The 24966-nt window shown below is 36.0% G+C and overlaps 1 protein-coding gene across 1 annotated transcript in view; it reads left to right on the top strand.

The window, feature by feature from the left end:
* Window positions 1–2015: 2015 nt before the first annotated feature.
* The window catches only part of LOC149085290 (uncharacterized), a 47403-nt gene continuing 24452 nt past the window's right edge, over window positions 2016–24966 (top strand). The window contains exon 1 of the mRNA XM_089233223.1: window positions 2016–2098. The gene's annotated coding sequence lies outside the window, so the exon portion shown is untranslated. The remainder of the gene's footprint in view (window positions 2099–24966) is intronic.

Genomic DNA, 24966 nt, shown 5'->3' with positions numbered 1-24966 from the left:
CTTGGTAAAATTTGCAGGTACCAAACAAGCATCGGAATTCCATTTCTAAATCCCGTAAAAGTTTCTTCATATACTGTAGCCCCTCAAAAAATCAGTGTTATTTCATGAAATACCACGTTCTGATCTAATAAAATAATTACTTACTTAACACTTAATAATCTCTACTGTTTCAGCAATAATCCCGTGATAATGATTGAATTTCAAAAATGTGCATTTTGCACAGAAAATCGTGCAACTCGAAGTACCGTAAGTCGGGGTATTACTGCATCAAAATACAAATTGCAGGAAAACTTGGCTAATTCAAACTTTTGGATAATTCGAATTTCAAGAATTCCCCTCATTTTTTATTCAATTTAATGTTGAAGTTACTTGTTTAATTCAATTTTTCCCTAATGATTTGAATAACTACAAGTTTGATTCACAGATATGTCATTTGCAAAATGTCTTTTCTCAGAATTCCTGGATAACTTTTGGTCATTCTTTTCTTTATTTCGGGGTTTACTGATTTTTTCCAGAATATAACATGCATAATTATAACAAATAATTAAAATTTGAATTGTTTTTCGTTATTGATCTACATGGTTATTGATGCAAGGTTATGGTGTCGCAGGGAATTTTTCTCCAATAGGGTTGTTAATAAATGGAATAGCTTACCCCCGGAGGTAGTAAATTGTAACACAATTGACACGTTTAAAAAGAAATACGATAAACATGTTGGGGTAAATCGAGAAGCTATCCATTCTTAGAATAAGACAACCATAAGTATTCTTTATGGGCATTGTATAATATTGTATCATGTGTATATATTGTTTGTAATTTGTGTTAATTGCATTTTTAATTGGGTTGCTGTATTTTTGAAACATATGACAACCATATTTTTATGGGCATCTTTTTATCAGCCACCTCGTTGGGCATTTTGCCTGTTGTGGCGTTGTATTTGTATTTGTATTTGTATTTGTATAAGAAACAACGATTTCATTACCAGTTTCACACACTGGCTGTTGTCTTACCGCTTCAACTGGTGTTTTACCGGATGTTGGATGAGATTTCATTAGCCAATAACAGATGAAAATGATGCTACTTAGAAAATACGAAAATCTTGCCGTGTATGTAGTAATCACTACTCTACAGACGAAATGGTTTTTAGTTAGAGTGCTGAAATCCCAGTTTATTGGTTGTTAAAATGTGTTGGAAATTCATGTCTCTTTAACAGTATTGTTCGTTTATTTTGTAACATCAATGTGGCTAAATAGCCTTTTTCACCATGTCCAAACGAGGTTCATTCGCTTGTTCAACTTTACAATCGCGTTGAATCTTCCCGTTGATGAAAACGAATCTAAGAAAGCAACAGAGGTCCCTATTCCGTCCCAAATGAAATATTTTTCGTGATCGTTTATACGTTTTATACAAATACTAGTTGTAATAACAAGGAAACTGGTATAGTATGTGATAACATTTAGTACATTATTATAATTATTAAGAATTTTTGATTTTTCGTGAAACTATAGCTATCTTCTATTATATAATAAATTTTATAATTCGAACTGTTTTTCCGTCCCCGTTGAACCTCGAATTATCCAAGTTCAAGTGTACTAGATGATAACATTCAGTGATGAAATTTATGGGTAAAAAAATTTCAAAAATTAAAATGCGAGATTTTCGTGAATTGTCTGGACATAATATTATCTAATAACCGTTGAATATAAAGGATGAAAATATTTATTATTTTTTAAAAAAAGGTGGGTAGATAGAAAGAATGTTGGGTTGGGAGCAGGGAATGGATCCTAGACATAGTGTGTTTGTGTGCCAAGAAGCGCCTGATTGGACGGTCAGCATAGCCACCCTCTGCAGTGAGTTGTGAGCAGGGCTTGCGCGCTGAGGAGGAGCGAGCCAACAACACTCTCAAACGGAGACTCGCTCTACTCACTATTCTCTAATATTCCACTGCTGGGATAGGGATCACCCTAAATAAGGATTCCTCTTCTGGCATCTCAACGACAAAAATTCCATCTCGCCGGAGAAGAACAACCTGCAAAAAAGAATATATAATAATAGTTATAAAAAAAAAACTTAAAATAACATCTCGCTACTCGCCCAGGTAAGCAACGGAAAAAATTATATTATTTTTACATATCTCTTTCTTTTCCACCTTCAACTCTTTCTCTCCTCATTTGAATAAATATATATTATCATCATCATCTCATTTCTCGCAGAGTTCTCTTTTTTAACATTTCTCACAAAAAAATTGCGTGCTGAAATTTATTTATTTTTATATAAGTAAAGCGGCTACAGAAATACCTTGAAAAAAAAGCAAGTTTGCAAATTTTTCAAATTATTCAAATTTTATGCATATAAATAAGCTTCCTTTATTTTTCTTCAAAAATATAAGTAGTGTGAAATTTTAATACGGTGAAACCTCGCTACAACGATACTCGATATAACGATAAATCCCCCTACAACGATATTTCTTCAAATCTCGTTAGAATTTGCCTATAGTTAAACTAGTAGTAGTTTATTACTAGTGCCTGTAGTAAAACTTAATGTTAAACTCCTCTCGATACAATGATATCCTTTACTACGATAAATCCCTCTATAACGAAATTTTTAGGAGATTCATGAAAAACCGCTACAACGATTTTTTTTTTTTTATATTTTGCCCAAATTCGTTATGAGTTTTATTTTAATTGCATCATAGGATTGCACTAACGAAGTTATTGCTGTCACTTTTTTCAGTGCAAGACACTAAAGTGCAATGCAATAAACAACTTCACAGGTGTAATGCATATAACTGAATTTTATTAATAAACCCAATCAATTACAATTTTTCGTGGTGAATAATTACAAAAACCACATTTTCTGGTGGTACTAGCAACACCGATTTAGAAAAGATGCCAACAGCAGCATAAATGTGATGGCACGTAATGATAATGCCGCCTCTCAATATAACGATAATCCCTCTAAAACGATATTTTGTTTTTGTCCGAAGAGTATCGTTTTATCGAGAATTCACTGTATATGAAATATAGGACACAGAGATGATGTATGATACAAAACTTTTCCAATTGATTGTCTTTGTGTTTGCATTCCGATGTATTAAATTTTTTTACAATTAATTATTAATTAATTATTTTCACATATAAGCAATAAACGCGACGTATTTCTGATGAAATGTCTTCTTTTTATGGCAAAGCAGTTTCTTTTAAATTGTTAATTTATACTCTGCTCAAAACAATTAGGGGAACCACAGTTTATATTTAATTGTGATTTTTAAATATTTTAATTAATAAAATAATTGACAAAGAACATTGTTAGATATTCTCAAAGAGTTGTATCATAAGAATCAATCATCAACTAAATTTTAATAAATAATACATATCCTCGTAATAATCGGTTATTATGCATAATCGCCGAGCATTTTCGTAAGTTTGATAAATTTCCCTAAATTAATCAGTTTTACCGACGATTATGCATAGTAATTATATAAGCGTCGTCGGTAAATTTAATAAGTACTAAAAAAATTATCACTTTTACCAGAGCCATTATGCATGATACCCAAGCGTCTCGTCGTTGGCAAACATGATAAATCGTACTATATGATATACTATACATGATAATTCATACATGTATCATTATATCGGAGTACGATCGTAAAATTTGTTAATCATTATATCGGGTTCCGACTATATTCATGGCACATACTAGACACATTTGAAATTTTTTTCATACTTATCAAATTACACTATTGTGCATAATCACATATGAAGGCGATAAATTTCAAATATTCATCAAATTTACCAACGACACTTGAGTATTATGTATAATCACCGGTTAAAGGGATAATGTTTTCAGTATTCATTAAACTTACCAAAACGATTGGTAAGCATGCATAATAACCGGTTATTATGTATAATAACCAATTCATCACATTTACCGTAACATATCTATTTGAACGTTATTCAAAATTATGAAAACGCAAATGAGGTAATTAGCTTGTTAATTAACCAGAGGTGATAATTTAATTATTTATCAGCATAATTAGTTGGTTTAATGTCCGCGTGTGTTGATGAAAGGGGAAAAAATGCAACTGTGGAAGTATTTTCAGGAAATCGCGTTTGATTTCTTATTTTTCGGATTTTATTTCTGTGGTTACGTTATAACCATCCCCAACATCAGAAAGATTAACGGCAAGCGATTCCGCAATGGCCTAATGCTCTGGAGGAATCGATGACATTGACAAATCACTCGCAATGGCACTTTTAAAGCCTGAACTTCTCTTTCGATTCATTCCTCAAGATGCCACTATGGAATAGACTTCCGATATTCGGAGAAGAGTCTGAGTTTTAAAAAAAAATTACTTTATAAATTTATTCGAAATCTTGCAGAGCTCGATCTTTTCCAGACGCCGGCCGTATATATTTCCTAATGTAATCGATGAACTTAAAATAAAGTGAGGAGTAAAATAAATGCATGAAATATGGTAAACGTTTCCTGTGAGAAGCTCATATTCAAGGGTTTTATGCAACAATAAAATATAATTTATTTTTCTTTTTATTAGTTCAGCACGCGTTTGAAAGGCGATAACTGCAGGAAGATATAATTGCTTCATAATAAGTATTCGGGAGGCATCATCAGTTGTCCCAGGACCGCCGTTACCATACGCGGGGCCCGGTGCGAAGATAATACAATAGAACCTATCGATAACGGACACCCATGAGACCAAATATTTTGTCCGCTAATGAGGGGGTAGGATACACAGTGGAACCTCGTTTATACGACCTTCTCATTTATACGACGTTTGGCTTCAGTCGCAATTTGTCCCTATTCATTTTAATGTTAAAATGAATCACAGATCGCATCTCGATAAAGATATTTTGATTAAATTTCACTACATTTATCACTTTTACCGTAGTTTATGCATAAATCCCAAATAAAGTTTAAAAGTCTGATAAATGTGGAAAAATTTTATAGTTTTTTCTCTCTTCATTAATCCAATTAATTATTTGTACCCGTACATGATACGTGCACTACATATATTTTGCTATAAAAATTAAATTAAACTAAAATAAGTGTGAAGAAGATAAACTCATTCATAACAACCATATCAGTCTAGTAATGTTGGCTTTCTTCACACGTTATCAACAAACAAAACCATTAGAATTCACCATCCTGGGTCATAGTCATGTTCAATTAATTAAGTAATTGATTGACGATTTGTCATATTTACCAACACGAGCTTGGGATTAAACAGAATCTATGATTAATTCTCGGTTTATGACCAAAAACTAATAGATTAGAGTTTGAAAAAAAATTAGTTTGCCTGTTTTTGCTGTCCGCTATCGAGAGTGTCCGCTAACGGGAAGTGAAATACATTAAAGCCCTATTCTACGGGACCGGGGATCAGAAAGTTGTCCGTTAGGGGAGTCTCCACTGTAGTGGTGCCAGGCGCGTGCGTCTCGACAATTTCGGGGCACCGAAAAGGTTCAGAACCCTCGAATTTGTATATTTTGTGGGGTAGGGCAATCAGCATCCATTATTTCAGAATATACAGGAATGATGAGAAAAAAATATTCATACAAACATTTTAAACATACAATTAAATGTAAATTAACACAAAAATTGATGAAAATTTAGCACTGAACGTAATTTTAAACTAATGAGAGAAACATTTCCCGAAACTAATGAAAATTTTAGACTTGATGAATTAAAAATAACTGAAAAGAGATAATTCCAGCACTAATGAAAATTCAGAATTAATGAAAGAAATATCGTAATTTCAGAATTAATAAAAATTCAGAATAATTTGAAGAAAAAATTACAGTATTGAGATGGAAATTCAGAATTAATGGAAGAAAAAGTGCCTAGAATTCATGAAAATTCAGAAATAATTGAAGTAATAATTCCAGACTTCATGGAGATTCAGAATTAATTAAAGTAATGATTCCAGACTTGACGAAAATTCACAATTAACGGAAGAAAAAAATTCTAGAATATTGATGAAAATTCATAATTAATGGGAGAAAAAATTCCATAATTAATGATAATTAGGAATTAACGGAAGGAAAAATTCCAGAATATTCATGAAAATTCAGAATTAATTAAAGTAATAATTCCAGACTTGACGAAAATTCAGAATTAATTAAAGTAATAATTCCAGACTTGACGGAAATTCAGAATTAACGTAAGAAAAAATTCCAAAATATTAATGAAAATTCATAATTAATGGGAGAAAAAATTCCATAATTAATGATAATTAAGAATTAACGGAAGGAAAAATTCCAGAATATTCATGAAAATTCAAAATTAATTAAAGTAATAATTCCAGACTTCATGAAAATTCAGAATTAATGGGAGAAAAAATTCCATAATTGATAATTCAGAATTAACGGAAGAAAAAAATTCCAGAATATTCGTGAAAATTCAGAATTAACGGAAGAAAAAGTTCCAGAATATATTGATGAAAATTCAGAATTAATGGGAGGAAAAATTCCAAAATTGATGATAATTCAGAATTTATGAAAAAATAGATTAAGAATTTGTAAAAGCCTCCAATAATTTACTGTGGGTTCGGGGCCTCACAAAGCGCGTTGTCCGGTGTGACTGCACCTGTCACACACACCTCTAAAGGTGGCTCTGAGTTGTCCTACCTGTAAAAATTTCGATTTGATGGTTATTTACAAACGTGCACGCTTGTAAAGATGTCAAGGGCTTGTAGTAAATCAGTTTGTTTCAAAATTTTTGTTCCATCACTCCCCCCTCCCCCACTTCAGAGCTTTTTTTTTTCTTTCTCAACTCAAGCCAACCCATAGGATCCCATCAACATACCCGTAGCTTCTATCGCCTCCCTGGACCAATCCATCGCTCCTCAGGGAAGAAGGTGACATTGTGCCCACGTTGGGAAACACTGGAGTAGATCATCAGAAGTATCGTCATCTATTTCTTCTTTTTTTTAAATAGAAATTAACGTATCTTTGGGGGTTGTGTGCGATTCATGTCTTTATATCATGGCTGGACGAACCTATTTTCCCACATGCACGGTGCATGGAAAATTTTCGACCGGGCATGTATTTCTTTGACCATGCCCAACACGGACATATAAAAAACAATGTGTAGCCGCTTTTTTTTTTTTTAACTTTTTCATCGGCGATGATTCAAATGTTCCTTCACACGGCTGGAAATACCACAAAAATACATTCTAAAATAGGGATTACACTATAAAAGTTTTATAAAAAAATTTTGTAAAACTACAAACGCAACCAATAAGCTTGTCGATTGCATTTGCTCGAATGTAACCAATAAGCTTGTTGGTTGCATTTTTTAAGTTTCATAAAAGAACTTTTATAAAACTTTTATAGTGTAATCCCGGGATCAATTGCATATTTCTTTCAAAACTTTGATTATATATATATATATATTTTTTTTTTATACCGCTCTCGATATTTTTTGTGCAAATAAATCTTTTTTGGAAATTTTTGAGAATTAAGTAAATCCAGCGATAATTTTTTTTCCAATAACGCGATGCTCACGCATTCCCAAGATATCCGTATGATTTCCCCACGGAATTTGCTAGTTTTAGTAGACATCCGCGCCTGAACTGGGATTCGAACCCAGACCTGCACAATCAGAGGCCAGCTCCCTAATCACTCGACTGTCAGGTTGCAGTCGAGTGGTCAGTGGTTCGAGTTTTTTTCAGGCATGCAAAATATTGATTCGAGCATCTATTATTTTAAGTGTATATTAAGTATATTAAGCAATATTACATACACGATCGGGAATGTGAATATTTGGAAATTTGTCCGGCCCTGCTGTATACAGGGTGTCCTGGAAATGCTGATGCGGTCTTTATCTCATCAATCGTCCGTCGTAGAGGTATAGTTTCAATGTAAAAAATGCTCAAAAGATGTTCAAAAATTATTGTGCACCAATTTTGAGAGTGGAAACACAGTATGTCAGAAAATTCAAAAAATCTAAATTTTTATATGGCCCCACTTGTCCTCTAAGTTCCAATTGGAAAGTTGTTGCCCTGTATCTCTTGAGGCCAACAGAAAAATTTTAAAATTCCATGTTTCCAAGTGCAATATTCACTAAGCTATTTGGATTCAAAAATCGGAGAAAAGTTACGAAAAACAGCAAAAACTAACGAGCAAGGCTCTTTTCCCCCATTTTTAGGCTATCCTTTCCTAACTTTTCTCCGATTTTTGAATTCGAATATCTCAGCGAATATTGCTCTTAGATGTTCGGATTTTTTTTGTCGGCCTCAAGAGAGAGACAGGGCAACAACTTCTTAATTGGAAGTTCCAGGACAGGGGGACCGTATAAAAATTTATATTTTTTATTTTGTTACACACTGTATTTTCACTCTCAAAACTGGTGCAGGGTGATTTTTGAACGCTTTTGAGCATTTCTTAAATTGAAACTATGCCTCTACGACGGACGGTTGATGAGATAAAGGCCGCATCAGCATTTACAGGACACCCTGTATACTAAAAAACCCATCAAATGATTACGGCATCAATTAAATAAATGCAATACCAAATTCAAAGCCGACATATGCAAATACCAATCAAAATATAACTCGAAAATTCACAGCATCTTTGAAAAGAAAAATTTTCAATTTCAACATCTTACATGGAAAAAGAATTCTATCAGATACGTACATTCGTTTTCCTTTTGTGTGTGTGTGTGTGTGTGTGTGTGTGTGTGTGCAAAATTTCGGTAAAACGAATGCCGTTAAGAGTATACTCCGTAAGAAATTCAAGAAAGAGGTCCATTTGCGAAGTTTTCACTTAAGCGTGAAATCATTAATAGATGAAGTGACGTTCGCTTTTGGAGAAGCTTTTCTTTTCGTCTGTTAAAGCCATTCAATCTAACGTCTTTTTTAAGCTTATATCTTCTAAGACTTCATTTTTCTCCATTAAACTATTCGGTTGTGCGCAAAATAAAAAGAAAGACACAGGGACAAGAAAATGTTTTGAAACGGGGTAATTAACAAAAAAAAAAAAACCTGAAAAGTCATCATTCTTGTTGGCTTTCTAGTGTTTGTATTTTTTTCGGTGATTTTGGACGTTATTTATAAAACAAAATTCAAACGCTGTTTTTCCATTGTTTCTATTGTTTCAAATTAACGACCTCAGCTCTTAATTGTCGAGTCTCGTGATTGGAAAACAATGTCTTGACCATAAGAAAAGGAAATGTAAATGCATTGATGGTTAAGTATACAGAATCAAATGAACTTCTGGTACTCAGGACTGCAATTAGATATTTGGTTAGCCGGCACAAAAATTAATTTTAGAGACCTTGTGATCTTTAAAATAGTACCTGCTTGTACTTAACGGATTTTGAATAGAAAGGTGGTGAACACTGAAATTTCTATTAATCGTGGAACGTAAAGGTTACGTGCTAACTCTGAAGTGCTATGATTGAGAAACAGCGCCGGACTTAGGCAGGTGCGAAGGGTGCGACTGCACCGGGCCGCTAAATTTTTAGGGCAGCAAAAGGGGATAAAAATGTTTTGATTACATTTTGACTTCAACTTCTTAGCAAAGCAATAGCTTAAAATTCAGTCCAAGATAGATTGATAACCCCTCACGCCTAGAGCGTTGTTCAAGGCAACTTCCTCTCTTCACCACCTAGAAGGCTAGTTCAAGATAGAGAACCACTAAGGTTGAGGGCCTGGGTAGATAATCGGTCTTCTAGCCCTGAGAGCCCCAAATCTTCAAGTGTCTGGGGGCGCACTTGCAATTTTTTCACTAGGAAGCGGATACTTTTGTCCATATTTATTGCCAAATGACATTTTTTTACGACTACGGAGTTTTACGGTCGTTCTCGGACACCAGAGTACCCATGGGCACCCTGGACTACTGGAAAACCCCTGTTCAGAGGGGCCGCAATTTTTGTTTTGCTCCGGGCCGCAAAATACTTAAGCCCGTCCCTGTTGAGAAAGAATGTTTGTTTGGTGAAGGAATCCTGCGTTACTGGAAAAATGGACGTGAAGAATTTTGGCTATATAAGAACATGAACTTCTCATGATGCTTCAAAGACGTTATCTTGATAATTTTACGCTGGAAAAAAAAGGATTGGAAGTCAGAAAAAAATAGTGTGTGTACAGAAGCCGATGTTTTGTTGGAATTTCCGACTACGTTACAGTATGTTTGTCGGCTGGAACTGGTTTTCATAATGGTTGCGACCTTATAATTGGGAGCCTTTTAAATTAAACAATATGTGTCTTTGCTAGCCAACCACCAAACATCTTTGACTCCAGTCGTAGGGAGGAGGGGGCCCATAATGTTTAGAGCACCTGCAAGTCAAAGTTGGACTGTATTTTGAGTTTATAACAAATGAAACGTGTTTTAGAAAGTTTGTTAAGAGGTCGTTCTCAAAACTATTCAGATGTAGAGTGTCGACATTCGTATATTTCTTATTCGTACATACTGTACTGAAGCACGGAATAACCACGTGACAAATGCCCCACACGACCAGGGGGTCATGTGCTGTCATGTACATACGATAATTATTAACCTTTTGTATTAAATGTTATATTATCCTGAAAATAAGTCTTTTTCATCTTGAAGTCAGATGCCACTCCTACAGATATATCACGGGATTTTTACTTAAGCGATGTAATCAACATCACACGCCAGGTCATTTCCGTATATCGTCTCCATCTAATCACTAATACACGGATATCTCGATAAACTATAAAACACCGTCTATGAAACTATATTTCCGATAACCATATGCATCCGTCTATTCAGCGCTCGTGTTTCTAGAGGTGTCACATCTATAGGAATGGGACCAGTCATCTCAATGAGTCCCACTATATCTCCTCTACTATACTCTTTACCGTCACCCGCAGCTGGTGCGACAGAAGTCCCGAGTAAGAATTTCTATAAGTTCATATCCGCTTCATCAGAGTTTTGCCAATGACAGCAGACCTATTCAGTGACACCTTAGCTAACGAAGATGATTCATTCCGGAATCACGTTCGTTAGCAGAAATCTTTGTTAGCCGAAACGTGTTTTGCCATAGTTTCTATGGGAAGTGTTTGATTCACTATGGCTTCTGTGTGCCCAAAATTTAAAGATAAGTTTTTTGAAACACCAAAGGATGCTACACAAAAAACAAAAACTAATTAAAGTCTAAGATGAACAGTTTCAAATTGGATAAATGGATTGGTTCAAATTGGATAAATTGATCGGTTCAAATTGGATAAATGGATTGGTTCAAATTGGATAAATGGATTTGTTCAAATTGGATAAATGAGTCTACTAAAGCTCGTATTGACACAGCCCAATCGAGTTCGTAGGCGTCGCTATTCATTTGTAATTTGGTCAGCTCGTTTCTGTGTCTGATACATGCAGATGGAAAAGATAATCTCCTAAAATGTCCAGACTGTTTAACTTGATGCTAGGAGTCTTGCACTGAAGAACGCGTGCTCTGAAAACACGGGCTCCCTTTTTTCGATGCATTTTCTAGTAGCTGAATCTTTCATTTTACATGAAATGGTTCAAAGAATTTCAGAAAGAGAAGTGTACATCTAAAAAAAAGATTCCGAGGTGGATATGAGTTAATCGGGCTATAGTGACCGTAATTCTGATGATGATTGGATCAAAAATTCAGCACATGACGCTGCTGAATTATGAAAACAATCCGAAAAGTTCATAAGTCGAAGCGTTCGTTAGCCGAGGTATCACTGTATATGACAATTGGCTCAATCTGTGTCCGAATTTGTTATGCTAATGTAAAAATTACGTTCTTCCAATTTTTTTGCGTGCAATAAAAATATTCCCCGATAAGTTTTATTGATTCTCGAAATGTTCCTCTGGTTTTACTTAGCATCATACGGTTCGTTCACCGACGATTCCCTTGGCAAGGAAATGACAGCATAAACCAATAAAACTATAAATATCAAAAGTAGAAACCGAGTAACTTCAAAGTTAGTTTGAGATAGAAGCATATTTTCCTATTTAAACAATTGTTTCGTCATCTCGCTGCGACTAAAACGGACGAAAAATGATTCGTTGAAATTGATACTTCGAGTAAACTGTCGTTTCGTTCGTTCGTCCAATTCTGTTCGAAACTCGTTAAACCCGAGTCTGCTTTCGATTTTTCTCGGAACTTTTCGATTTTAGTTTCGGGCGATTCGAAACGTTGAACACAACAGAGTTATCAAAAACTCTCCCTTCGCTGTCAGGAACTAATATTTCAAAAGACGGTTATTCCCCCCTCCCTTTACCTGTATATAACATGACAATCCATCACTCTAAAAGATGATAAAAATGGAGACTTTACATTTTCAGTGAAAAAGAACCAAAAAAAAGAGAGAGAGAGAGAGAGAGAAACGGTATTATATCTTATAGTGCACAAATACGGTTTCTATACAATTCTCAATTTTAAACTTTTTACTTTTTTATCGTTATAGAATAAGGAATTACTTAATTCTATAGCCGATAATTTGATTTCGGCTAAAAAATTTTCTCTATGAATTTGTTGCTGTGATACTGAATAGTTCTATATAATAGTTCTAATAAAGATTTTATGTGGTGGGAAAAATAATTGTTTTTTTTAATGTCATTTTCGTTGTTTCTGTGACGTCCAAGGAAGCGTTGTTCGAGTGTAATGTTGCCAGGCAGGGCCGCAACTAGGGGGTAGCAGGCGGGTCTCTTGCCCCGGGCGCTGGACCAGAGGGGGCGAAAATTTTATTCTCAAACCTCTCCTTCATCATTACAAGGGAACGCCGAAATGCGCACTTGCCCCGGGTGACTAAACACCTCCTTGTAATGTTGAAGGAGGGGTTAAAGGGTGAAATTTTCCATAATAATTCAATTACCATTGTTTGCTCACCAACAGCTAAGCCGTATGCTGATGTGGGGAGAGAAGACAGTGCCATCTTAATGCATGAGCCTGTCTTGGCACGGCCCAGGGGCCTCAAGTACAGAAAGGGCCTCATGGAAATGACATCTGGTCAAATTTTCGACATTGAGTATGTATATTGGGTAGCAGATATTTCTGCCAGGTAGGTGCCCCCCCAGAAAAATCGCTTTGCCCTTGGGGCCTCTAATGCCGCTAAGGTATCCTTGAGGGAGGGGAGTGTTACCTCTTCCATTCAGAAATATAGAAATTAATAGTTGAAATTCTCAAGAATACTTTTTTGGTCACTACAATGACGCCATCTATTGTAAGAATTGGGAAAAGGGGCATTCCAAGATTGCGCATCAGGCATCCTCCTTTCATGGTTTCCGAACCTGGTAACCCTACCTCCGAGCCATACCCGGGTGGGCCCATCAGTTAAGACGGCACTGTTCTAATATCCATACTATTTTGTTCAGAGAATTGATTCATAAATCAAAATCTCCCAATAAAGCTCACACGAGTACCTACAAGTTTAAAATACTTCTGATACCCTTGGTCTACTGGGCAAACCAATTTGGTGATTTTTTATGCAAAAAAGTTCAGTGATAGTGCAGCCCACGAGATGTCCGCACGGGATATGTTTCAAAACAAAGAAGACACTAGAATAACAATGATGCTAGTGACTGATGCACAACAGGAGGGGGAGGGACCTTGGTTCTCTCGGTGTGCGATCAAAAGTTCTCTAGTACAGCGTTTCTCAACAGCCAAGCCACGGCCCATAGGCGGAGATAGACTTGGAAGTCTGGGAGGGCACGATAATTATTGCTAGGGGGGCACGATGATGATGATGTCAATTCATATATACATACATACATTACATCAGTCGACTCCATCTTTGACGCTGGGGGGCATTCTCCCCCCCCCCATATCTCCGCTCATGGCACGGCCCTTTACCCAGCCGTGATATCAGTCATCGCCGGGACTTCAGAGATGGGTAGTAAGAATCTACTTATAGCCGGGGATTCTTGAGCTATTGGTCATGACCCTAACTTGATTCACCGGGGCTTTCAAGATGGCTCATACAAATCCAATTACAGCCATTGATTCTTGAGTTATGGGTCACGAACCAAACTTGATTCGCATGGGTCACCGAAATGGGTCGTACAAATACACTTAAATGCACTTATTGCATCACTGCTTCCCCTAATTTTGAAAAACAAATAGTTTCATGGGTCGCGAAGCTGATCTTGGGTCGCTGGTGAAAAAAGGTTAAGAACCCCTGAGTTAAAGGGTGAATTCGGCGCCCCCTCTGGTATAGTGCCGGGAGCACCAGATCCAGCCTAGTTGCGGCCCCGTGACCGGACCTTAAACTCACAAAAAAAAGTCAACCGCGAGCTTCTAAAGGTCGAGAATCACTGCTCTAGAAAGCCCTAATTTAAAACAACTGTGTGCTCTAAAATAAGAATTTACAATTTACGTACCATCTATTAAAAATTGTTGTGTCGGTGTCGCCATCTACTTTTCTGAATTAGAAATCATTCTCTAATACGTTGCGTATCTTTAGGGGTCGTTGCGTAATCTATAATAAATATGTTTAGCCATGTGGGGGGTCAATGTTCAGGAAACGATCAGGGAGACATTATGAAATTGTCTTTCTGTTTTTTATTTTTATAAAAACTTTTTAGTTATTTAAAAAATGGACTGAATCCAAAAGTTAGAAGATAAAGATTATATAATAGATAGAAGTGAGATATATATATATAATATTTATTTTGTATATACGCGCTGGTTACCATAAATTAAGGGACAAATGCAAAATTAGCGATACAAAGTATGGATTTAAACCAAAGCATATGACATAAAAGCGAACTCGGCGATAACGGCACCTCGATGTAAGATTAATAACTGATGGTCGCAGTTGATTCCGATACGGAGTAATGTTGATGAACTTTGTTTATAACGTCGATAAAAACGCATCGACCTCGGATATAACGACGCTTTTTTCAACGCTTTCGCTTTTTGTGGCGTTTTTCCAATTAATTCCTAGGATTAGAATTCAGCATATTAAAGCAATGCTTGCTTTTATATGCTGTTATTCTATTACACTAAACACTGAAAATAAGATTTATTATATGTTTGACGCTCCGACTTTTGCTCATTACCATTTCCGTATTTTCGCGTAATTTTGCCCTTCCCGAATATCCTTTTATAAAAAATAAAATGAAAAATATCCGGGTTTTTTTTTTTTTCAATGAAGCTAACTTTAATTCATGATCTTCACTAGAATCAGGGATGAAGGTAGTTTGGGTAATTTATAAATTGCGGTATAAATGAATATTACCAGGAATATATAAATAGCTTTCTCGCGTATTTTTCCATGTTCATTTTTTTTCTTCTTGAAGTACATTTCAAATCACTGCAGATATGCTATAGCACTGCGATACTCGCTGAGGGTCATTTATAAGCAATATTTGGTAATTTCACTTACAATAGGCAACATTTACAAAGGCAGTGTTGTTAATAAATGAAATAGCTTACCCCCGGGGGTAGTTAATACTAGCACTATGGACACGGTTAAAAACAAATACGATTAACATGTTGGTGTAAATAGAATAGCTATCCATACTTAGAATAAGACAGACCGTAAATATTTTTTATAGGCATTGCATAATATTTTATCATGTATATATAGTTTTTAGGCTTTATAATTGCATTTTTAATTGGGTTGCTGTATTTTAGAAATATGTGACATCTATATTTGTTATGGGCATCTTTTTCTCAGCCACCTCGTCGGGTATTTTGCCTGTTGTAGCCTTGTATTTGTATTTCTGTAATACTTATAGATACAAATACAAAGACCACAACAGTAAAATTGCCCAACGAGGTGGCTGAAAAAATTACGCCATAAAAAATATGGATTTCAAATATAACCGAAAATATATAAATATAACCAAATATACAATATAAAAGCATATATTGCGAAAAAAAATTTCAATAATATATATAGGTAATACAGTACCCATAAAGAAGATTCTGTTCGTCTTATCTAAGTATGGATAGCTTCTCGATATTTATTCCCCTCTACGTCTATCGTACTTATTTTTTAAGCGTATCAATTGTGTTAGAATTCAAAAATCCGGAGGTAAGATATTCCATTGCATTGACAACCTTACTAGAGAAAAACTCCCTGTGACACCACAACCTAGAATTATCGTTTACTAATTGATACGACTTTACCGCACACCAACTTTGATCATATATCGATATACGGCAATTTCGAAGCAGTGGAGTTGTCGTCCCAGGATAGGCAGGTAAAGAACTTTCTAATGTTCTTTGGCCGGATTTGAACCCGTGGACCTTGATGGTAACCTTCATAGGGAAAGACGAGCATCTTACCACTGCGTCGTGGTAGCGCAGTGGCAAGGTGCTCGTCTAAACGAGACTGGTGTCCCCTTGTCGAAGCAGTCGATTGACGGCGTATTAATGGTCCATCTTATCCATCCCGGTGAAAACTAAAAAAAACTTCGATCATGTCCCCCCAACACCCGCATTCTTCCAAAGAAAACATATTCAAGAAATCGAGTCTTTCTTCATGGCTTAAGCCGTGTGTGCCAACAAGAGCACGCGTAGCTCTTCTCTGCATCCCTCAACCAATTCTATGTCCTTCTGTAGGTATGGTTTCCAAATATGGCATACTCCAGTCTAGGACGAATCATATCTCGGGAAAAGTATTAAGCTGAAGATGAACACATTTACCAATATGAACTTAATTAGACTTTATATTGGCAAAAACAGAGTCTTGTTCGTATAGGGCAGTGTTTCCCAAAGTGGGAAATATCACCCAATTGGGAGGGGGGGAGGGGGATGGAACGTACCGGGAGGGACGATAATAGTTACGGATACAATATAGGATCCTATGGGATCGCTCAGGAAGGGGGGGGGGGTGATGAGAAAAAGATTGTGAGCGGGGGAAATGAACAAAATAGTTTAGGAAACTATGGTATAGGGTACATGATTTTTTATGGGATTTCTATTAATATGTGTGTGATATTCAAGTAATACAAGAATAGACAAAAACAAAATACCTTGAATAACGTGTTAATTAATACTGTACAGTCAAGCCGCATTAATGTGACTACCAGCTGATATACAAATTATTAGTTTTATGCAGTCCTACAGCAGCTAGATGGTCTGGAAGTGAATATAATAAGATTTTGAAGATTTCACTAGTATTTTTGGATATAAACAGGCTGCAAGGCATTGGATAGATGATGGAAAGTGCGTTGCGGAAGATCTAGAGAAAAAAAAGAAAGAACATGATGCTTGATTGGGTTAAAGTCTGGATAGTTCTGTGACCAGAAAAAGTACTTCAATTTTTTTTATACAATTCTCAGACATTTCAGGGCCACATACTGTAGTACCGTAAAATGGGGTGAGATTATGCCACTTGGGGTGAGAATGTGTCATTCTTGGATTCATCAAACAAGTGCCGTTTAGAGGCTTGTTATTAAAGCCATTCGTTTTCCCTATTGGCAGGAGGTATTGGTATGTTGATAAGACCTTCAATAACAAGCCACTAGAGAGCACTTGTTTGCTGAATTCCAGGATTGCACATTCTCACCCCAGTACGGTAGTCGTATTGCCGTTCTGGAAAAACCCATACCTAATACAGATCAAAATTCTATTCCTTCGTTCACATAACTAAAATATCGGTCTTCGGCATTTGTCACAACGATTGATTGTCCTGGATTGGCTTTTGGATGCTGAATCTATGGTTAGAAAATGTTGCCAAAGTCTGAGGACTGTCTGATTTCGTCTAAGTTGTCAATGGCCCTCCATCGCAGTTCGTCCGGTAAATAATGTATAACATTAAAAATTAGCAATCCCAAATTTCTTATCTCACAATATGAGCTAAAACTGCAGTATAACCCTCAAACATACAGTTTTACGCTGCTCACGATCTTATTACAGCGCCACTATATAGTTTTGTGCTCTGCAAAATCTTCTTTGATGAATTACGAAAATTCCGTATTAATTTGTTTATTTTTGAACTAATTACTACTATGTTTCATAAATTTAATGGAAACCATTGTATTCTATATAATTTTGAGCTTTCGTTAATCCAAAGAAAAAAACGTGTATCGATTCTTTATAAACTTTCTCCTTACATTGTCTGTTCCAAGAAAAAATAAATGTCTGAGCTGAGGTAAAATTATTTAACGCTATTTTCCCAATGTACCCTCATCCGCTTTTTTTAGTATATAATGTAGGTTTGTATTGTAATGTATACTAATCTGAATAGCTCAGTAGATCTTTACTAGGAAGAAAATTATCTCTCTTTCTTCAAAACAATAAAACTTTAAACATAGACAGAAAATAGATGTAAAAATAAGCTTACGTGAAAAAAAAAAATCTATGGTCAATAAACACTATATAAGGTACATCTAAAAAACTGAATGAACCATTTTTTCACAGGGACATAAGACAACTGCTAGGAAATAATATAATCGATAAATTTTTTTTGAATAATATTGTCAAGAAATTATCTCCAATTTTCTTTCGGTACGGCTAAGGCTCGAGGTTTTTGCTGCCTAGTAAAATAATCAGAGAATTCGTGAAATCCGCGTAAAACGCATTTGTTGTTATAGTAATACAAGAGCAGTGGATGTTTTGAACGAAATCGTATGAGTTATCTCAGAAAAATTCACCTTCAAATTATATACGGATATACAGAAATTTTACGTAGAAAAAAATATTACATCAAAAAATGGCTTTCAAAAAAGGCAAAAATCCTGTATAATATCCAAGAGACGCATTCAAAGTCGTGCGATATTTTTCTTTGTTGGGAAAAAAGGTGTAACAGCTGAAAATTTTCCGAGAGAAATGTCCTTTTACTCATTCTCACTGCTTGTATAACAATGTGCAAGTCCTCGGCAGTTTGGCCCAGATAAGGGAAATATATTGCGGTTGACCCAGAATTGTTCGAGTTTCACTCGCTAAGATCGATTTTTCTCCTTCGAAAACCCGACAAAGCTCTTTTTTTTCTTTTTCTTCTTTGCAGCAAGAGCCAAATTCTCTTCACTGCTTTTCGAGTGTCGAACGACGAACGACTAAAAAAGACTATCTCTCTTATACCGGAAGGCACAGGCCAGAAAACGAGGTTAAGTTTTTCAGGTTAACAGTAATGAATCCTCCGGCAAAAGAATTGGAAGAAAGAAAAACTATATTCGTAATAGTAGTTTCGCCTACAGGGCATCTATCAATAATAGTCGAAAGGCTATTTTTCTCTTTAATCGGTTAATGACATGTGAATCCTAATCAAAAATAGAGATTTTTCCCTCTTACTCATCAATACGAAATCTCAGTTTCCCCAAATAGAGTGACTGAAGCCAATACGCGTAATGCTATTTTCATTCTTGATTTCTACCCTGAAGTATCAAAAAACGTGAACTTTAAAACTTTATGGGAAGTTTTTCGCAAAAATTAACTCATTAATTACAAATACAAATTAATACAAATACAACGCCCCAACAGGCAAAATGCCCAACGAGTTGGCTGAGAAAAAGATGCCCATAACAAATATGGATGTAAATACGTATATTTCAAAATTACAGCAACCCAATTAAAAACACAATCACAAAAATTATAAACAATATATGCGCATGATAAAATATTATACAATGCCCATAAAGAATATTAGTACTAATGTAGTAAATTAGTATAATGTAATAAGTATGTAGTAATGTAATAAGTATGTAGTAATGTAATAAGTATGTAGTAATGTAATAAGTATGTAGTAATGTAATACAAATACAAATACAAATACAAATACAACACCACAACAGGCAAAATGCCCAACGAGGTGGCTGATAAAAAGATGCCCATAAAAATATGGTTGTCATATGTTTCAAAAATACAGCAACCCAATTAAAAATGCAATTAACACAAGTTATAAACAATATATACACGTGATAAAATATTATACAATGCCCATAAAGCATACTTATGGTTGTCTTATTCTAAGAATGGATAGCTTCCCGATTTACCCCAACATGTTTATCGTATTTCTTTTTAAACGTGTCAATTGTGTTACAATTTACTACCTCCGGGGGTAAGCTATTCCATTTATTAACAACCCTATTGGAGAAAAATTCCCTGCGACACCATAACCTTGCATTGTCCCTCACCAATCGATACTGGTGTCCCCTTGTAAAAGCAGTCGATTGGCGGTGTACTAAAAGTTCATGGTCCATCCTATCCATCCCATTGAAAATTTTGAACACTTCGATCATATCTCCTCGACACCTGCGTTCATCCAATGTAAACATATTCAAAAAATGAAGTCTTTCTTCATAACTCAAGCCCTGTGTGCCAATAAGGACACTCGTAGCTCTTCTCTGCACCCCTTCAACCAAGTCTATGTCCCTCTGTAGGTATGGTCTCCAAAACCTTACAGCATACTCCAGTCCAGGACGAACTAAGCCTCGAAAAAGCGGAAGAATGACTTTAGGAGAACGCGAAGAGACCTTTTTGAAAATGAGACCAAGCATTCTATTCGATTTTTTGACAACCGCTGAACAATGTTCAGAAAACTTAAGTCGCTCGTCAATGAGAATTCCCAAATCGGTGACTCTAGTTGCATCCGGGATAGTGACACCATTCAACTCGTAAGAGAACCGTGGGTTGTTCGAACCAAAATGAGCGACCATGCACTTATCCACGCTAAACGTCATGCTCCATTCATTTGCCCATGCTGCAACCTTGTTTAAGTTGGTCTGGAGCAACTCCCTATCGCTTTCATTCCCGATTATCCCCATTAGCTTCACATCATCTGCGAATTTGCTAGTAATTCCATCGATACCCTGATCGAGTTTATCGATAAAAAGTGAAAAAAGTATGGGGCCAAGGACACTTCCCTGAGGAACTCCACTTGTGACGTCTGTCCAACCAGAGAATTCCCCGTTCACCATAACTCGTTGCGACCTATCTCTTAACCACGATTCTATCCAATTGAGCAAGTTGCCCCCTATTCCAATCTCGTGTAAACGCTTCAAGAGTTTGCCATGTTGGACCCGATCGAATGCCTTCTGGAAATCAAGGTAAACCACGTCGACATTTTTGCTCTTACCCAAAGCCTTAGTCACGTAATCATAGAAGCAAAGGAGGTTAGTTACACATGACTTCCCCTTCCTGAACCCATGCTGATTATCCGACAATACATTATTCTCGTCTATCCACTTCACAAACTGCCTTTTGATGATAATTTCCAAAATTTTCGAGAGGGAGCTCGTCAAACTCACTGGACGATAATTAGACACCACTTCTCTACTACCCTTCTTAAATATAGGAACAACGTTAGCCAGTTTCCAATCTCTCGGGACGATACCCTCAGCAACACTACTCCTGTATATCTGTGCGACTGGCCCCAACAATTCATTAGCACCTTCCCTGAGAACCCTGGGATAGATATCATCTGGTCCTGGTGCTTTGCTTGCACATACATTTCTTAGAAGATTTAGGACCTCCACGTCTTCCACTTGAATATCGTTGAGCGTTTTATCACCCCATGCAACACCCGTATATCGAATATCATTATCTCCATTAAAAACCGACGCGAAAAAGTCATTGAAAGCACTACACATGCCTACATTGCTCTCTACTTTTGAGCCTCCTATCGAGAGGGGGCCAACTGTCCCCTTACATCCATTATTGACGTATCGAAAAAATGATTTTGGGTCAGAGCCAATGTTATCTGCCAACCTAGATTCAACTTGCTTTTTACTATCCCTTATCGCTTTCTTCAACAGTCTTCTTTTATCAGTAAACAATGATAGGTCACCTCGTCCACTTTTATACTCTCTGAATGCTCTTTTCTTTTCAAGATAAAGGTTCCGCACGCTATCCGTGAACCATAGAGGGTGTGATGTACAAACACGCTTTTTTCGAACAAAGGGTATGACGTCGTGCAAAACAGAGGACAGCTTCGTACTAAATTCTTCCCATTGACTTACCACCCCTACTGATTCCAACCGGTCTTTGAAAACTTCCGCTAACCTTCTTCGCAAAACATCAAAGTTAGTTCTCCGAAAACAAGGAACCAGTCTTTTGTTATCAACCTTACCCGAGGAAAAGTTACAGAGAAATCTGACGATACGATGATCACTGGAAGAAAACTCTTCCCCCACCGAAACATGTTCAACTAGATCCTCAGAACTAGTAAGAACTAAATCCAAAATAGCAGTACCCCTAGTGGCTTCTGATACATGCTGATACAAAAAATTTTCGAGCACCAACTTAAGAAAGTCTCTTTCATACTGATTTCCAGATGAAAGGTTCTCCCAATCAATACCCGGGTAATTGAAATCCCCTAGTATGAGAACCCTCTTTCGCTTACACATGTAGGAAATTTCATCATGCATTTTGGCGATATAATTTCGATCCCTATTCGGTGGATTGTAACAAACCCCAACAATAAGCTTATGACGTCTTTTGTTCTCAAGTTCAACCCATATGGTTTCAATATCACTTCTCTGCACGTTACACTCTCTAGCCTTCAAACATGATTTCACGTATATCAACACTCCACCCCCTTTCCTATCAGATCTATTTCTCAAAAAAGTATCGTATCCGGAGATGTGTAAGAAAGATTCATCCCCATCGTTTGCCCAAGATTCTGTAATGGCTATAAGATCCAAGTCCTCCACAACTATCATAGTTTCTAAAAAATCTTTCTTGTTACCCAAGCTCCTGGCATTTATTAACACACATTTTAATTTGCCCGGTGGTTTGTTGTCAATCGAGAAGCCATCCAAGTCAGAGGTGGGTAATTCCCCGTCAGTACTGTTGTGATTATCATTAACTAACCCGCATTCCCGACTACGTGGTCTGGGAGTAAAAAACCTGACCTAAGACTATCGTAAACCTCCCAGACCCCTCTCTTATTTAGATGGATCCCATCCGAACGAAGCCACCTATCGGTAAATGCGGGAAGCTCCAAGAACGTGACCCCAAGTGAGGAGCAAATGTCCTTCAGGCCTATATTGAATTGGTGGATCCTACTCCTATATCCCCTACTACCCCTTGGCAGCACTGGAATCACTGCCACATCTGAACCCCCCTCCCTAGCGGATAATAGTAAATCCCGGTATTCTGACAGAGACTCACTAATATTCGCTCCTACCTGATTTGTTCCCACCCACAGAATACAATAAGTAAGTATCCCCACCCCCTACAATAAGTATGTAGTAATGTAATAAGTATGTAGTAATGTAATAAGTATGTAGTAATGTAATAAGTATGTAGTAATGTAATGTAATAAGTACAGGGTGATCAGCGAATAAGCCCTTATTTCAAAATTAAATATCTCTACAAAGATCAATAGAATTATGCGGTAAACGGTACGTTTATTAGCAAAACTGTAAGAATGTTGTACAGAAATTTCGAAAATTTCGTTTTTTTTTAAATTTTTTAAAATTTAAAAAAAAAAAAAACTGGAGATTTTGGGGTTCTGAAAATCCTCATTTGTGTGAAGAGAAACCACTGCATTCGCCTAAAGTTACTGCATGGGCTGCGGTATGCGCCAGAGGCATTATCGGCCCCTTCTTCGTGCGAGAAACGATTACTACTGAACGTTACGTTACAATTTTGGAACAATTTGTCAGCACACATGGCGCATACCGCAGCCCATGCAGTAACTTTAGGCGAATGAAGTGGTTTCTCTTCACACAAATGAGGATTTTCGGAACCCCAAAATCTCCAGTTTTGTTTTTTTTTTTTTTAATTTTAAAAAATTAAAAAAAAAACTAAATTTTCAAAATTTCTGTACAACATTCTTACAGTTTTGCTAATAAATGTACCGTTTACCGCATAATTCTATTGATCTTTGTTGTAGAGATATTTAATTTTGAAATAAGGGCTTATTCGCTGATCACCCTGTATGTAGTAATGTAATGTAATAAGTATGTAGTAATGTAATGTAATAAGTATGTAGTAATGTAATGTAATAAGTATGTAGTAATGTAATGTAATAAGTATGTAGTAATGTAATGTAATAAGTATGTAGTAATGTAATGTAATAAGTATGTAGTAATGTAATGTAATAAGTACTGTAGAACTAGTACTGTAATTGATTATTATAAAATATGGGCTTTTGATATATACGGGATGCATAGGTAACAGCACGCACGTCATTTTACTGGTGAACCGTTGATCCTAGAGGCATACTTCCAATTAGAAAAAGTGTCTAAATAACATGTAGAACTCAGATACGTCATTCATGTTGCAAGTTGCAAGGAGGTGTATAGTTATTATTGGAATACAAAAATTAACTTTGTATACGGACACCCTTTATTCGAAAACCCAATCTGAAAGTTGTTGCCCTGTCTCTTCTGATGACAACAAAAAAAATATTCCGTGTTTCTATGCGCAATATTCGCGGAGATATTTGAGTTCGAAAAACCTGAATGACATATCTGAGTTCTATACGCGTTATTTAGATACTTTTTCTAACTGAAAGTATGCCTCTAGGATCAACGATTCGCCAGTAAAATGTCGCACGTGCTGTTACCTACGCACTCTATGTAATATCACTCAGTAAATTTAAATTTTTAACGAAAATTTTGTAAAATTCGCTTTTTTGAGTAGGAATGGAATAATTTTTATCGCATTGTTTTTCAACATATGGCGCTTTTCAATATAAATCATTCAAGTTTACATTATACAAATATTGAAGACATATCATTATCTCAAATGTTCAAATTGATTTAATTTGTTCTACGCTTTGTCTCAATCAATAGGCAAATTGATGTTTTATTTTTTCAATTACTAGTGTCAAATAAATTTGCTTAAATAAAGAGGTCAATACGATTATTGAAATTTACGAGAAAATTTTATACTTGTAAATCGCGATGCTTTGAATGTTTTTGGAAGTGAATAGTTTATAATAAAAAATGTAAAACCATAAAATACGTAAAAGTAATGACTTTTAAATTCTTCTTTGTCCTGTAACCCCCTATTTAAGAGATTTCTGTGTATCTCGGCGTATTAGGTATTTTAGGGGATAAGAAAAAGCAGAATATCGAGTAAAGTTTTGCGAAAGGTCTATGGATAAACATAGAA

This window comes from Pholcus phalangioides, unplaced genomic scaffold (assembly GCF_987345545.1).
Source record: "Pholcus phalangioides strain wild (caught in Gottingen) unplaced genomic scaffold, Ppha-v1.0 ptg000007l_1, whole genome shotgun sequence".
NCBI lineage: Eukaryota > Metazoa > Arthropoda > Arachnida > Araneae > Pholcidae > Pholcus > Pholcus phalangioides.
Note: the sequence above shows the minus strand (reverse complement) of the source record. Positions and strands in the feature narration are given on the sequence as shown.